Here is a 17,484-nt window from a genome sequence, read left to right as displayed (position 1 = left end):
CCTCTTACTTTTTTTTCACGTTTTTTTACGTTTTTCTCCTTTTCGCCTCTTTTCTGGGCGTATTATTCTTCTTTTTCTTCTTTTTTTTCGTCTAATGCATACCCCATCAGTGCAGCAATGCTTATTCAATACCGCCAGCAGATGGAGACACTGGGGGATAATTTTCTAAGGATTTATACTGATTTTTCCTGTCTGAATTTGTCGCACAGAAAGTTGCAGGCCAAATATGTGTGACATTTCTGCGACTTTAGCTTCTAGAGCCTTTTTACAACATTATACATAGGTGCTGAATACATAAAAAGCGACTGTTCAGCGACAGACAAGTCGCATCGGCTGAAAGTAGGCCAGAATGTCAGTCCATGTTGGAGCAGGTTTAGATACAGTCTAAAGCATAGATCTCAAAGTCTGTGCACAGAATTTAGCAAGGGCCTCGCACCTTCTGATGCATCAGGTAGGTGCACAATAGCATAGCCTAACCCTCTGTACTTTGGTCTATATTGATGCGGGACATAGACAGCCAGCTGATGACCAATCCATTAGTGCAATGGATGGCTGGAAGCATTTGTCTTTGCCTTTGCAATACCACAGAAGCAATGCATGGTCAATGTACAGCAATGACACACCTGTGTGAACAGCCAGGAGACCCCCCCCCCCCCATGTTATGTTACATAGTTACATAGTTAGTACGGTCGAAAAAAGACATATGTCCATCAAGTTCAACCAGGGAATTAAGGGGTAGGGGTGTGGCGCGATATTGGGGAAGGGATGAGATTTTATATTTCTTCATAAGCATTAATCTTATTTTGTCAATTAGGAACATTCAGCACCCACCCGCTATCAAGGCAGCTGCCTATCATGTCATGCCCTACCTGCACAGGTGTGCTGGCTACTCAAATGATCCGATTAAGGAGGCCATTTAGTCAGCAGCAGCAGAAGTCCTGTGCCTGGACGCTCCAACAGCGGCCAGACACAAGCAGAAGCAGAAGCAGCAGCAGCACCACCTTTTGTTTTTTGGCTGCAGCAGCAGCAAGGCCCACAGGGCTGGCTAGCTGGCTAGCCAGCAAGCAGGTAGCAATGAAAGTAGGAATCTTTCTTTTTAACCCTGTAAGGGGGTGGTGCACTGTACCCGAAGATACTGCCATATCGGGTCAATGCATAGGGCGACGGAAGCAAGCTTCAAAATCGGCCCCCGTTCTCAAAAATCCATTTAATATATGGTCCCCAGATAGGGGACGTATCAGATATTAAACTGATAAGAACAGATACTACACTTGATCTTAGCCAAAAGGCCGAGAAGCGATAACCGTGAAAGGGGCGGGCCCAACAAGGTCCCCTTCATGGGCACTATCACTGCTTGCTGTCAGGGAGGCTGCCAGACAATTTTCCATGCACACTCTGGGCTGGGGGGCAGTCAACCACCAGTACACACAGCAGAACCTAAACCCATACCATTATTGCTAAGCAGCAAGACAGGGGCCCATTGCACTCCCACGGGGCCTTTTTAAATGCAATCCATAACCCGGATTTGCCAGGAACCCTTCTTACTCCTCCTACTTGCATGTGACACTGGGCTTAGGATCTGCATAGGAAACACACACACAAGCACACACCTACCTTTGTTGCCTGCAGATGCCTCCTTGGCTGTCCCCAAACGGTATCAAACCAACACCCACGGGAAGCTGTAAGCATAGAGGACATGCCTGCACCCCATTGGACTTACCTGTGTGGGTTAAATCCGGGTTATTTGACAACCTATGGCGGTGATGGTTCTGCTCAGGCAGAGCAGTGCTGATGCTCCTCATAAAGCTGTCGCTGCTGTGAAGGTTCTAGGTGACATCACAAATCCCTATGGTTACATACACAACAAAGCTGGGTTGTTGTTGTTTACACTCTGCAAGGCCTGTGGAAGTGAGTGACATCATAGCACTGTAGTTCTGAGGGTTCTAGATGGATGCAACAATCTCCTGTTGCTTCTATGAAGGCCATAATAGACGACATCACCAAACAGCTCCATAGTCACATACACAGCAAAGGAGAGATGTTGTTTACACCTAGTGATGTCAGTGGTATTGAGTGACATCACAGCACAGTGCTAAGGCTCCTGGGCCTGGACACAGCAGCGGCTGCAATATCTCAACGGAGAATACGTTTATATATATGTGTGTGTGTGTGCGCGTATATATATATATATATATATATATATATATATATATATATATTTCTCCGCCGAAATCACTTTTAAACCCATTTCCACCTTTTTTTCCCTTCTCTTCCTCTTACTTTTTTTTCACGTTTTTTTACATTTTTCTCCTTTTCGCCTCTTTTCTGGGCGTATTATTCTTCTTTTTCTTCTTTTTTTTCGTCTAATGCATACCCCATCAGTGCAGCAATGCTTATTCAATACCGCCAGCAGATGGAGACACTGGGGGATAATTTTCTAAGGATTTATACTGATTTTTCCTGTCTGAATTTGTCGCACAGAAAGTTGCAGGCCAAATATGTGTGACATTTCTGCGACTTTAGCTTCTAGAGCCTTTTTACAACATTATACATAGGTGCTGAATACATAAAAAGCGACTGTTCAGCGACAGACAAGTCGCATCGGCTGAAAGTAGGCCAGAATGTCAGTCCATGTTGGAGCAGGTTTAGATACAGTCTAAAGCATAGATCTCAAAGTCTGTGCACAGAATTTAGCAAGGGCCTCGCACCTTCTGATGCATCAGGTAGGTGCACAATAGCATAGCCTAACCCTCTGTACTTTGGTCTATATTGATGCGGGACATAGACAGCCAGCTGATGACCAATCCATTAGTGCAATGGATGGCTGGAAGCATTTGTCTTTGCCTTTGCAATACCACAGAAGCAATGCATGGTCAATGTACAGCAATGACACACCTGTGTGAACAGCCAGGAGACCCCCCCCCCCCCCATGTTATGTTACATAGTTACATAGTTAGTACGGTCGAAAAAAGACATATGTCCATCAAGTTCAACCAGGGAATTAAGGGGTAGGGGTGTGGCGCGATATTGGGGAAGGGATGAGATTTTATATTTCTTCATAAGCATTAATCTTATTTTGTCAATTAGGAACATTCAGCACCCACCCGCTATCAAGGCAGCTGCCTATCATGTCATGCCCTACCTGCACAGGTGTGCTGGCTACTCAAATGATCCAATTAAGGAGGCCATTTAGTCAGCAGCAGCAGAAGTCCTGTGCCTGGACGCTCCAACAGCGGCCAGACACAAGCAGAAGCAGAAGCAGCAGCAGCACCACCTTTTGTTTTTTGGCTGCAGCAGCAGCAAGGCCCACAGGGCTGGCTAGCTGGCTAGCCAGCAAGCAGGTAGCAATGAAAGTAGGAATCTTTCTTTTTAACCCTGTAAGGGGGTGGTGCACTGTACCCGAAGATACTGCCATATCGGGTCAATGCATAGGGCGACGGAAGCAAGCTTCGAAATCGGCCCCCGTTCTCAAAAATCCATTTAATATATGGTCCCCAGATAGGGGACGTATCAGATATTAAACTGATAAGAACAGATTTTTTTTTTAACTTGGCTACCCCTGAGGGGTATCTTTTTATTTAGAATTCATAACATTTAACAAAGTGCATTACGATTTATAAATATAATTTTTTTCAATAAAAACAAATTTTGATAATAAAATCACATATAACAATAAAAGTTCCCATAAATACAATCATAATACACTTAAAATGGGCACTTGGTGGCTTTACAAAAGGGCGTTCCATTCATTAAAATACCATTTTCTAGCTAATAAAGGATAATATTTCTTGTCTAATAAAAAGTACTGGTACATATCACTAAAACAAAGAGCTAAAACATCATTCACAGATAAAATCTCATGTTTAAAAAGTAAAATGTTTCTGGCATTCCATAGAGCTGCTTTAACACAGTTTATGATCTTCCATGCCATTGTCTCTTGAGTCCGTATTGGGCATTCCAGACATCCATAAAAAACAGCTGCAGAGTTTAAGTCTTTTATTTCTGTTATCTTCTTCACCAGAGGGAGTATTTTAGTCCATATCCTTTTTGCATAAAAACAAGTCCAGAAAAGGTGGTACACGGTCTCGGGTTCCTGGCAGCCCTCCCTCGGGCATACTGCAGTGTTGGCCATCCTTCTTCGGTGCTGGAATGCCCGGCATGGAAGACACTCGTGTATGCAGCTCCAGGCCAGATCTTTCTGTGAATTAAAAAGATAAATCATATTTGCCATCTTCCATATTTTCATGCATTTCTCTTCATTAAAATTATTCACAGGGGCAATAAAACCACTTTCTTTAATATATTTTAACATTTTTTTGCTATTAGTTACTTCATTAATACTTTTTCCATTAAAGTTGTACAAGTTGAAAATTTTCTCTAAAATCTTGTATTGTTGGGGAAGATTAAAAGCATAAGGACAGCTTAAAACAGTTTTAAACCACCCATTCCTCCTCATAAAAAAACCTGTATTAAAACGGATAAAATATGACCAGTAACTATCCTTAAAAAGTGTGCTAACACACATGCTAAAAAAACTTGGTAAAAAGGAACGCCCTGATGTCGGGGAAGTCCTTTCCACCCATACCTTTTGGCATCATGACGATCTCTCTTCTCAATTTTTCACTCTTGGAGCTCCATAAAAAGGTAAAACATGCTTTAATAATTTTATTTAAAATAATTTCGGGGGGTGGAAAGACCATGCCAAGATACAATAAAATGGGTAAAATCACCATCCTTGTAACTAAAACCTTCCCCTCCATCGTTAGCTTTCTCATGTTCCACATACAAATTTTTGTGTTTATTTTTTGAGCCACCAAGTCCCAGCTATTAAAACCATTGTTTGACTCACTGAAGGAGACCCCTAAAATCTGCACAGACTCAGACACAGGAATGGGTAAATCCCTTAAAAACAGTCCTCCTATATTTAAAACACTGCTTTTATTAAAATTTACCTTAAAACCGGAGGCACAACAAAAAAATTCAACTTGCTTTAGGGCTTTTTGAAGCGATGGGGTGTCCCTTCCAAGCACTGCCACATCGTCCATGTACCCCACTACTTTAGCCTCTAGTCCCCCTCCTCCCGGCAGGGGGACCCCTCTTATTTGCTTATCTCTCCTCAAGGTGCATAGTAGAGGCTCAAGCGCACATATGAAAAGTAGTGGGGACAAAGGACACCCCTGCTTCACTCCGGAATTTAAAATCACATCCTGTGTCTTAAAACCGTTAACTAAAATCTTGCTTGTGCAGTTTTTATAAAAGGCCTTAAGAGACAATAAAAAGCCTTCAGGTATACCCATTTTCTCTAAAACCTTAAAAAGATAAAAATGTGACACTCTGTCAAAAGCCTTCTCGAAGTCTAAGGATAAAATGGCTAGTTTTCCGTTTCTAGATTTTGGTCACTAATCACATCTTTTAAAAGGTTAAGATTTTCCCATATGCTCCTCCCAGGCACCCCACAGACCTGATTTGAATGGATTATTTTCTCTATTACACTTTTTAATCTATTTGCGCACAGTTTTGCCATCACTTTGTAGTCACAGTTGAGGAGGGTGATTGGTCTCCAGTTCTTTAGATCTGACCGGTCTCCCTTTTTGAACAGCAGGGAGACATCACCCTTCCTCCATGAACCTGGGAGGGCTTTTGTTTTAAATACTTCTGTAAAAAGGGAAAAAAGGTCATCTTTTAAAACACCATAAAAAATGACATAAAACTCAATGGGTATACCGTCAGGACCAGGCACCTTACCGGATTTAAAACTCCTGATCGTCTCTAAAACCTCCTGTTCCGAGATCTCCCTCTGTAAAAGAGACTGGGACACAGGGTCTAAAACATTGGTAATCTCCTTCAATGAGTCATTCATAAAATCAATATCAATATTTTTTGTATTAAAAAGATCCGCATAAAATGAATGTACCCTTTTTAAAATACCCTGTACATCTTTTTCTCCTTGTATATTATCAATTAAAACCTTTTTATCCGTTACTTTCTTAAAAAAGTACCTGGAGCAGGTCTCGTTCTCTTCAAGGTGCTTTATTTTGGATCTGAAAATTATCTCTTTTCCCTTCTGCTCCAGGCACAGTTTTATTTCTTTTTTTAAGTCAGTAATTTCTCTATAAACCTCTATACCATTGTCTCTGAATTTGTACAGGGTTTGCAGACGGGTATTTAGAAGGGAGTAAAACTCACGCTTCTCTTTAGCTCTAGAGATCCCTACTCTAATAAAAAACTCTTTTATTTTTATTTTCATTTTCTCCCACCATATACTGATGGGAGTGTTAGGATCTCTTACCCGTCTGCAGTCCTTGTAGAAGTTGATAAAATCGGATAAAACCTGCGGATCTTCTAAAAGGGATACATTCATCTTCCAGGCATTCCTCCCAGTCTTTTTTCTAAAATCACTCTTCACCTTAAAAGATAAAAGTTTGTGATCAGAAAAAACATTGGTTAAAACATCACACTTAAAAGGCAGTACTTGATAAGAACAGAAGATAAAATCGATCCTGGAGCTGCAGTTTGCGTTGCTCCAGGTCACACCGTCTCTTTCTGGTAAAATACTATTGCATTTCTTAAAAACATCAGTAAGTCTAAAATCAATAATCATATTTTTTAACATAGAAGATGTTTTATCATAGTTTCTACTTACTGAATTGGTAAAACGGTGCTCCCCCCTTAAAATACAATTAAAATCACCTGCTAAAATAAGAGGTTCAGAATCATTGATAAAAAGGGGTAAAATCTCTAACATCCGTGCTCTATCATTTTTATTGGGTGAACCATAAAAATTTAAAAACTGCCATTTAATACCATCAATAAAAGCTTTAACCAATAAAATTCTGCCTGGTAAAATCTCATGAATAAAATCAATAAAAGCATTTCCTTTAAAAAGTATGGCGACCCCTGCTGATCTGGATTCGTTAGATCCAGACCAGACTGATGGACCGTGTACCCAATCTTTTTTATACTTTTCATAATTTAAACTATGCGGGATGCCGCACTCCTGCAGGAAAACCACAGAAGCAGCAAAAATAGACAAGTAGTTAAAAAGGGCAACCCGTTTCGCTCGTGAACTTATACTTCTTACATTCATAGACAATCCGGACAACTCAGCCATTGGAGATGTAAAAAAAAGGGAGGCTCAGATAACAAACTAAAAACCAGATTGCGCACTGGAGCTCTCGTTACCCCCCACCTCTGACTCTACCGTACACATAGAGGAAGCCGGAGAGGAACCACCCTCGCTCGAGCAGCCCCCCTCTTCCAAGACCACAGGTGTATAGACAGAGTACATTGGTAAGAACAGCTTCTGGGCTCCATTCTCTTTTTCGGCGTCCACCTCTTGCCCCTCCATAGGGGTCGGGTGCGTACTTAGGTCCATTTCCGGGACCTCGGAGATGGTCACCCCTGAAACCTCCTCCTGGCTGGGAGGAGGAGGGGTATCCACCGCTGGGACCTGTGGAGGAGCTTCACTTGGAGCCCCCGTCACGACAGGAACTTCCATCTGCTCCTCCTGGACCACCTCCGAGTCCGGACGCCCTTTGGAGCCCCTTCGTCTTTTCACCTTTGCTACTCCGTCCGGGTTTTCACACTCAGGGGGACCCCGAGCAGGAGGACCTTCCGGGGTGGAATCGGGCACCTCTCGCTCTTCCACCTTCTCTGAGGTATCTGCCCGATCCCCTCTCGCATTTCTCTTCCCCGGCCTCCTCTCATTTGGGGTCCCCCTTTCCACCTGTGCCTCTTTCTCCTGGGGTTCTTTTGGGGGGGCCGTGGTCTCCATCTCACAGCTTACCTCTTCTTGTGGGGGGTGCTCCTCCTCTCTGGCTTTTCCCCAGGCTGGTCTCCGGACGTCTCTCTTGGGTTGCCCTTGCTGTTCTGTGGTTTTTTTTGGTCTGTGGGGACAGAAAGCATACACGTGACCAAAGTGACGGCAAAAATTACATCTCAAACCCTTATCACATTTTTCTGTTTCATGTTGCATGCTTCCACATTTCTTACAGGAACTTTCACAATTTTCCTTTATGTGCCCATAACGTTGGCACCTTCTGCAGAAGTTTGGCATTCCCGCAAAAAAGAGGTCGCCACACACATTGTTTAATTTAAAACGAGCAGGCGGTAATAGTATCCCCCCTGGGAGGGTGGGGTCTTTGTTGCACGTGACTTGATATCGCCATTTTGAGGTCCAGACACCACAGTCGTTCATGATTTTTCCTCTGAACTCCACCTTTTTAAAGTAGGCTGCCAGGAACCCATCGATCTCTCTCTGATTTACAAAAGGGGAGTACATCTTCACGACAATCAACTTGGTTTCATCTAGGACGTGCTCGACAATTTGGATACCCTTAAGCCTCGGATCATCTTGCTTTGGAATTTTCATTACTGCATCTAAGAATACGCCTTCCCCTATGAAAGTGCAGTCGTAGATCCTCCGCTTAGGGTAATCCTGGATGGCCAAAATCTCTCGCTTACGAACATTAAGAATCTTGTCGAGCACGTCCTCTATCACGAACCTCATGCCACGTGCATCCGCCGCATCACCTGTGAGAATGACCCGCACAGTGTGTTTAATCCGGGCATAAGCCGGTACCGAACCAGGATCTAGATCTTCATCCATGGTTCATTCGTGTTTTGGTCTGGTTCTCTCCGCTCCAACCAACCAGCAAATTCGCTCAAACCTCTCTCCACCCGAAGGCTTTGAGAGGCGATCGCAACCCGTTACCCTGGGACTAAGCCCTCTCCCCAATAGCAACAAGTGGGCGATCCCACAAGGCCGAGGAGAGGGGTACCCGAGTACCTTCTGACCAGATCTCCTGTATTACTACACTTGATCTTAGCCAAAAGGCCGAGAAGCGATAACCGTGAAAGGGGCGGGCCCAACAAGGTCCCCTTCATGGGCACTATCACTGCTTGCTGTCAGGGAGGCTGCCAGACAATTTTCCATGCACACTCTGGGCTGGGGGGCAGTCAACCACCAGTACACACAGCAGAACCTAAACCCATACCATTATTGCTAAGCAGCAAGACAGGGGCCCATTGCACTCCCACGGGGCCTTTTTAAATGCAATCCATAACCCGGATTTGCCAGGAACCCTTCTTACTCCTCCTACTTGCATGTGACACTGGGCTTAGGATCTGCATAGGAAACACACACACAAGCACACACCTACCTTTGTTGCCTGCAGATGCCTCCTTGGCTGTCCCCAAACGGTATCAAACCAACACCCACGGGAAGCTGTAAGCATAGAGGACATGCCTGCACCCCATTGGACTTACCTGTGTGGGTTAAATCCGGGTTATTTGACAACCTATGGCGGTGATGGTTCTGCTCAGGCAGAGCAGTGCTGATGCTCCTCATAAAGCTGTCGCTGCTGTGAAGGTTCTAGGTGACATCACAAATCCCTATGGTTACATACACAACAAAGCTGGGTTGTTGTTGTTTACACTCTGCAAGGCCTGTGGAAGTGAGTGACATCATAGCACTGTAGTTCTGAGGGTTCTAGATGGATGCAACAATCTCCTGTTGCTTCTATGAAGGCCATAATAGACGACATCACCAAACAGCTCCATAGTCACATACACAGCAAAGGAGAGATGTTGTTTACACCTAGTGATGTCAGTGGTATTGAGTGACATCACAGCACAGTGCTAAGGCTCCTGGGCCTGGACACAGCAGCGGCTGCAATATCTCAACGGAGAATACGTTTATATATATGTGTGTGTGTGCGCGTATATATATATATATATATATATATATATATATATATATATATATTTCTCCGCCGAAATCACTTTTAAACCCATTTCCACCTTTTTTTCCCTTCTCTTCCTCTTACTTTTTTTTCACGTTTTTTTACGTTTTTCTCCTTTTCGCCTCTTTTCTGGGCGTATTATTCTTCTTTTTCTTCTTTTTTTTCGTCTAATGCATACCCCATCAGTGCAGCAATGCTTATTCAATACCGCCAGCAGATGGAGACACTGGGGGATAATTTTCTAAGGATTTATACTGATTTTTCCTGTCTGAATTTGTCGCACAGAAAGTTGCAGGCCAAATATGTGTGACATTTCTGCGACTTTAGCTTCTAGAGCCTTTTTACAACATTATACATAGGTGCTGAATACATAAAAAGCGACTGTTCAGCGACAGACAAGTCGCATCGGCTGAAAGTAGGCCAGAATGTCAGTCCATGTTGGAGCAGGTTTAGATACAGTCTAAAGCATAGATCTCAAAGTCTGTGCACAGAATTTAGCAAGGGCCTCGCACCTTCTGATGCATCAGGTAGGTGCACAATAGCATAGCCTAACCCTCTGTACTTTGGTCTATATTGATGCGGGACATAGACAGCCAGCTGATGACCAATCCATTAGTGCAATGGATGGCTGGAAGCATTTGTCTTTGCCTTTGCAATACCACAGAAGCAATGCATGGTCAATGTACAGCAATGACACACCTGTGTGAACAGCCAGGAGACCCCCCCCCCCATGTTATGTTACATAGTTACATAGTTAGTACGGTCGAAAAAAGACATATGTCCATCAAGTTCAACCAGGGAATTAAGGGGTAGGGGTGTGGCGCGATATTGGGGAAGGGATGAGATTTTATATTTCTTCATAAGCATTAATCTTATTTTGTCAATTAGGAACATTCAGCACCCACCCGCTATCAAGGCAGCTGCCTATCATGTCATGCCCTACCTGCACAGGTGTGCTGGCTACTCAAATGATCCAATTAAGGAGGCCATTTAGTCAGCAGCAGCAGAAGTCCTGTGCCTGGACGCTCCAACAGCGGCCAGACACAAGCAGAAGCAGAAGCAGCAGCAGCACCACCTTTTGTTTTTTGGCTGCAGCAGCAGCAAGGCCCACAGGGCTGGCTAGCTGGCTAGCCAGCAAGCAGGTAGCAATGAAAGTAGGAATCTTTCTTTTTAACCCTGTAAGGGGGTGGTGCACTGTACCCGAAGATACTGCCATATCGGGTCAATGCATAGGGCGACGGAAGCAAGCTTCGAAATCGGCCCCCGTTCTCAAAAATCCATTTAATATATGGTCCCCAGATAGGGGACGTATCAGATATTAAACTGATAAGAACAGATACTACACTTGATCTTAGCCAAAAGGCCGAGAAGCGATAACCGTGAAAGGGGCGGGCCCAACAAGGTCCCCTTCATGGGCACTATCACTGCTTGCTGTCAGGGAGGCTGCCAGACAATTTTCCATGCACACTCTGGGCTGGGGGGCAGTCAACCACCAGTACACACAGCAGAACCTAAACCCATACCATTATTGCTAAGCAGCAAGACAGGGGCCCATTGCACTCCCACGGGGCCTTTTTAAATGCAATCCATAACCCGGATTTGCCAGGAACCCTTCTTACTCCTCCTACTTGCATGTGACACTGGGCTTAGGATCTGCATAGGAAACACACACACAAGCACACACCTACCTTTGTTGCCTGCAGATGCCTCCTTGGCTGTCCCCAAACGGTATCAAACCAACACCCACGGGAAGCTGTAAGCATAGAGGACATGCCTGCACCCCATTGGACTTACCTGTGTGGGTTAAATCCGGGTTATTTGACAACCTATGGCGGTGATGGTTCTGCTCAGGCAGAGCAGTGCTGATGCTCCTCATAAAGCTGTCGCTGCTGTGAAGGTTCTAGGTGACATCACAAATCCCTATGGTTACATACACAACAAAGCTGGGTTGTTGTTGTTTACACTCTGCAAGGCCTGTGGAAGTGAGTGACATCATAGCACTGTAGTTCTGAGGGTTCTAGATGGATGCAACAATCTCCTGTTGCTTCTATGAAGGCCATAATAGACGACATCACCAAACAGCTCCATAGTCACATACACAGCAAAGGAGAGATGTTGTTTACACCTAGTGATGTCAGTGGTATTGAGTGACATCACAGCACAGTGCTAAGGCTCCTGGGCCTGGACACAGCAGCGGCTGCAATATCTCAACGGAGAATACGTTTATATATGTGTGTGTGTGTGCGCGTATATATATATATATATATATATATATATATATATGTATATATATATATATATATATATATATATATATATATATTTCTCCGCCGAAATCACTTTTAAACCCATTTCCACCTTTTTTTCCCTTCTCTTCCTCTTACTTTTTTTTCACGTTTTTTTACGTTTTTCTCCTTTTCGCCTCTTTTCTGGGCGTATTATTCTTCTTTTTCTTCTTTTTTTTCGTCTAATGCATACCCCATCAGTGCAGCAATGCTTATTCAATACCGCCAGCAGATGGAGACACTGGGGGATAATTTTCTAAGGATTTATACTGATTTTTCCTGTCTGAATTTGTCGCACAGAAAGTTGCAGGCCAAATATGTGTGACATTTCTGCGACTTTAGCTTCTAGAGCCTTTTTACAACATTATACATAGGTGCTGAATACATAAAAAGCGACTGTTCAGCGACAGACAAGTCGCATCGGCTGAAAGTAGGCCAGAATGTCAGTCCATGTTGGAGCAGGTTTAGATACAGTCTAAAGCATAGATCTCAAAGTCTGTGCACAGAATTTAGCAAGGGCCTCGCACCTTCTGATGCATCAGGTAGGTGCACAATAGCATAGCCTAACCCTCTGTACTTTGGTCTATATTGATGCGGGACATAGACAGCCAGCTGATGACCAATCCATTAGTGCAATGGATGGCTGGAAGCATTTGTCTTTGCCTTTGCAATACCACAGAAGCAATGCATGGTCAATGTACAGCAATGACACACCTGTGGGAACAGCCAGGAGACCCCCCCCCCATGTTATGTTACATAGTTACATAGTTAGTACGGTCGAAAAAAGACATATGTCCATCAAGTTCAACCAGGGAATTAAGGGGTAGGGGTGTGGCGCGATATTGGGGAAGGGATGAGATTTTATATTTCTTCATAAGCATTAATCTTATTTTGTCAATTAGGAACATTCAGCACCCACCCGCTATCAAGGCAGCTGCCTATCATGTCATGCCCTACCTGCACAGGTGTGCTGGCTACTCAAATGATCCAATTAAGGAGGCCATTTAGTCAGCAGCAGCAGAAGTCCTGTGCCTGGACGCTCCAACAGCGGCCAGACACAAGCAGAAGCAGAAGCAGCAGCAGCACCACCTTTTGTTTTTTGGCTGCAGCAGCAGCAAGGCCCACAGGGCTGGCTAGCTGGCTAGCCAGCAAGCAGGTAGCAATGAAAGTAGGAATCTTTCTTTTTAACCCTGTAAGGGGGTGGTGCACTGTACCCGAAGATACTGCCATATCGGGTCAATGCATAGGGCGACGGAAGCAAGCTTCGAAATCGGCCCCCGTTCTCAAAAATCCATTTAATATATGGTCCCCAGATAGGGGACGTATCAGATATTAAACTGATAAGAACAGATACTACACTTGATCTTAGCCAAAAGGCCGAGAAGCGATAACCGTGAAAGGGGCGGGCCCAACAAGGTCCCCTTCATGGGCACTATCACTGCTTGCTGTCAGGGAGGCTGCCAGACAATTTTCCATGCACACTCTGGGCTGGGGGGCAGTCAACCACCAGTACACACAGCAGAACCTAAACCCATACCATTATTGCTAAGCAGCAAGACAGGGGCCCATTGCACTCCCACGGGGCCTTTTTAAATGCAATCCATAACCCGGATTTGCCAGGAACCCTTCTTACTCCTCCTACTTGCATGTGACACTGGGCTTAGGATCTGCATAGGAAACACACACACAAGCACACACCTACCTTTGTTGCCTGCAGATGCCTCCTTGGCTGTCCCCAAACGGTATCAAACCAACACCCACGGGAAGCTGTAAGCATAGAGGACATGCCTGCACCCCATTGGACTTACCTGTGTGGGTTAAATCCGGGTTATTTGACAACCTATGGCGGTGATGGTTCTGCTCAGGCAGAGCAGTGCTGATGCTCCTCATAAAGCTGTCGCTGCTGTGAAGGTTCTAGGTGACATCACAAATCCCTATGGTTACATACACAACAAAGCTGGGTTGTTGTTGTTTACACTCTGCAAGGCCTGTGGAAGTGAGTGACATCATAGCACTGTAGTTCTGAGGGTTCTAGATGGATGCAACAATCTCCTGTTGCTTCTATGAAGGCCATAATAGACGACATCACCAAACAGCTCCATAGTCACATACACAGCAAAGGAGAGATGTTGTTTACACCTAGTGATGTCAGTGGTATTGAGTGACATCACAGCACAGTGCTAAGGCTCCTGGGCCTGGACACAGCAGCGGCTGCAATATCTCAACGGAGAATACGTTTATATATATGTGTGTGTGTGCGCGTATATATATATATATATATATATATATATATGTATATATATATATATATATATATATATATATATATATATATATATATATATATTTCTCCGCCGAAATCACTTTTAAACCCATTTCCACCTTTTTTTCCCTTCTCTTCCTCTTACTTTTTTTTCACGTTTTTTTACGTTTTTCTCCTTTTCGCCTCTTTTCTGGGCGTATTATTCTTCTTTTTCTTCTTTTTTTTCGTCTAATGCATACCCCATCAGTGCAGCAATGCTTATTCAATACCGCCAGCAGATGGAGACACTGGGGGATAATTTTCTAAGGATTTATACTGATTTTTCCTGTCTGAATTTGTCGCACAGAAAGTTGCAGGCCAAATATGTGTGACATTTCTGCGACTTTAGCTTCTAGAGCCTTTTTACAACATTATACATAGGTGCTGAATACATAAAAAGCGACTGTTCAGCGACAGACAAGTCGCATCGGCTGAAAGTAGGCCAGAATGTCAGTCCATGTTGGAGCAGGTTTAGATACAGTCTAAAGCATAGATCTCAAAGTCTGTGCACAGAATTTAGCAAGGGCCTCGCACCTTCTGATGCATCAGGTAGGTGCACAATAGCATAGCCTAACCCTCTGTACTTTGGTCTATATTGATGCGGGACATAGACAGCCAGCTGATGACCAATCCATTAGTGCAATGGATGGCTGGAAGCATTTGTCTTTGCCTTTGCAATACCACAGAAGCAATGCATGGTCAATGTACAGCAATGACACACCTGTGGGAACAGCCAGGAGACCCCCCCCCCATGTTATGTTACATAGTTACATAGTTAGTACGGTCGAAAAAAGACATATGTCCATCAAGTTCAACCAGGGAATTAAGGGGTAGGGGTGTGGCGCGATATTGGGGAAGGGATGAGATTTTATATTTCTTCATAAGCATTAATCTTATTTTGTCAATTAGGAACATTCAGCACCCACCCGCTATCAAGGCAGCTGCCTATCATGTCATGCCCTACCTGCACAGGTGTGCTGGCTACTCAAATGATCCAATTAAGGAGGCCATTTAGTCAGCAGCAGCAGAAGTCCTGTGCCTGGACGCTCCAACAGCGGCCAGACACAAGCAGAAGCAGAAGCAGCAGCAGCACCACCTTTTGTTTTTTGGCTGCAGCAGCAGCAAGGCCCACAGGGCTGGCTAGCTGGCTAGCCAGCAAGCAGGTAGCAATGAAAGTAGGAATCTTTCTTTTTAACCCTGTAAGGGGGTGGTGCACTGTACCCGAAGATACTGCCATATCGGGTCAATGCATAGGGCGACGGAAGCAAGCTTCGAAATCGGCCCCCGTTCTCAAAAATCCATTTAATATATGGTCCCCAGATAGGGGACGTATCAGATATTAAACTGATAAGAACAGATACTACACTTGATCTTAGCCAAAAGGCCGAGAAGCGATAACCGTGAAAGGGGCGGGCCCAACAAGGTCCCCTTCATGGGCACTATCACTGCTTGCTGTCAGGGAGGCTGCCAGACAATTTTCCATGCACACTCTGGGCTGGGGGGCAGTCAACCACCAGTACACACAGCAGAACCTAAACCCATACCATTATTGCTAAGCAGCAAGACAGGGGCCCATTGCACTCCCACGGGGCCTTTTTAAATGCAATCCATAACCCGGATTTGCCAGGAACCCTTCTTACTCCTCCTACTTGCATGTGACACTGGGCTTAGGATCTGCATAGGAAACACACACACAAGCACACACCTACCTTTGTTGCCTGCAGATGCCTCCTTGGCTGTCCCCAAACGGTATCAAACCAACACCCACGGGAAGCTGTAAGCATAGAGGACATGCCTGCACCCCATTGGACTTACCTGTGTGGGTTAAATCCGGGTTATTTGACAACCTATGGCGGTGATGGTTCTGCTCAGGCAGAGCAGTGCTGATGCTCCTCATAAAGCTGTCGCTGCTGTGAAGGTTCTAGGTGACATCACAAATCCCTATGGTTACATACACAACAAAGCTGGGTTGTTGTTGTTTACACTCTGCAAGGCCTGTGGAAGTGAGTGACATCATAGCACTGTAGTTCTGAGGGTTCTAGATGGATGCAACAATCTCCTGTTGCTTCTATGAAGGCCATAATAGACGACATCACCAAACAGCTCCATAGTCACATACACAGCAAAGGAGAGATGTTGTTTACACCTAGTGATGTCAGTGGTATTGAGTGACATCACAGCACAGTGCTAAGGCTCCTGGGCCTGGACACAGCAGCGGCTGCAATATCTCAACGGAGAATACGTTTATATATATGTGTGTGTGTGCGCGTATATATATATATATATATATATATATATATATATATATATATATTTCTCCGCCGAAATCACTTTTAAACCCATTTCCACCTTTTTTTCCCTTCTCTTCCTCTTACTTTTTTTTCAAGTTTTTTTACGTTTTTCTCCTTTTCGACTCTTTTCTGGGCGTATTATTCTTCTTTTTCTTCTTTTTTTTCGTCTAATGCATACCCCATCAGTGCAGCAATGCTTATTCAATACCGCCAGCAGATGGAGACACTGGGGGATAATTTTCTAAGGATTTATACTGATTTTTCCTGTCTGAATTTGTCGCACAGAAAGTTGCAGGCCAAATATGTGTGACATTTCTGCGACTTTAGCTTCTAGAGCCTTTTTACAACATTATACATAGGTGCTGAATACATAAAAAGCGACTGTTCAGCGACAGACAAGTCGCATCGGCTGAAAGTAGGCCAGAATGTCAGTCCATGTTGGAGCAGGTTTAGATACAGTCTAAAGCATAGATCTCAAAGTCTGTGCACAGAATTTAGCAAGGGCCTCGCACCTTCTGATGCATCAGGTAGGTGCACAATAGCATAGCCTAACCCTCTGTACTTTGGTCTATATTGATGCGGGACATAGACAGCCAGCTGATGACCAATCCATTAGTGCAATGGATGGCTGGAAGCATTTGTCTTTGCCTTTGCAATACCACAGAAGCAATGCATGGTCAATGTACAGCAATGACACACCTGTGTGAACAGCCAGGAGACCCCCCCCCCCCATGTTATGTTACATAGTTACATAGTTAGTACGGTCGAAAAAAGACATATGTCCATCAAGTTCAACCAGGGAATTAAGGGGTAGGGGTGTGGCGCGATATTGGGGAAGGGATGAGATTTTATATTTCTTCATA

The 17,484-nt window shown here is 44.3% G+C and overlaps 5 non-coding genes across 5 annotated transcripts; all 5 read right to left on the bottom strand.

The window, feature by feature from the left end:
- Positions 1-1,110: 1,110 nt before the first annotated feature.
- Positions 1,111-1,301, bottom strand: LOC130321322 (U2 spliceosomal RNA). Its single transcript, XR_008867064.1, has one exon. It is a non-coding gene; the product is annotated as a U2 spliceosomal RNA (small nuclear RNA).
- Positions 1,302-3,383: 2,082 nt separating this feature from the next.
- LOC130321320 (U2 spliceosomal RNA) lies at positions 3,384-3,570 on the bottom strand. The gene has a single exon (XR_008867063.1). It is a non-coding gene; the product is annotated as a U2 spliceosomal RNA (small nuclear RNA).
- A 7,357-nt stretch (positions 3,571-10,927) lies between these two features.
- Positions 10,928-11,118, bottom strand: LOC130321316 (U2 spliceosomal RNA). Its single transcript, XR_008867061.1, has one exon. It is a non-coding gene; the product is annotated as a U2 spliceosomal RNA (small nuclear RNA).
- Positions 11,119-13,226: 2,108 nt separating this feature from the next.
- Positions 13,227-13,417, bottom strand: LOC130321315 (U2 spliceosomal RNA). The gene has a single exon (XR_008867060.1). It is a non-coding gene; the product is annotated as a U2 spliceosomal RNA (small nuclear RNA).
- Positions 13,418-15,535: 2,118 nt separating this feature from the next.
- LOC130321325 (U2 spliceosomal RNA) lies at positions 15,536-15,726 on the bottom strand. Its single transcript, XR_008867067.1, has one exon. It is a non-coding gene; the product is annotated as a U2 spliceosomal RNA (small nuclear RNA).
- Positions 15,727-17,484: the final 1,758 nt, after the last annotated feature.

The sequence above is a fragment of the Hyla sarda genome, unplaced genomic scaffold (genome assembly GCF_029499605.1).
Source record: "Hyla sarda isolate aHylSar1 unplaced genomic scaffold, aHylSar1.hap1 scaffold_2255, whole genome shotgun sequence".
NCBI lineage: Eukaryota > Metazoa > Chordata > Amphibia > Anura > Hylidae > Hyla > Hyla sarda.
This window is presented reverse-complemented; position numbering and strand designations above follow the sequence as displayed.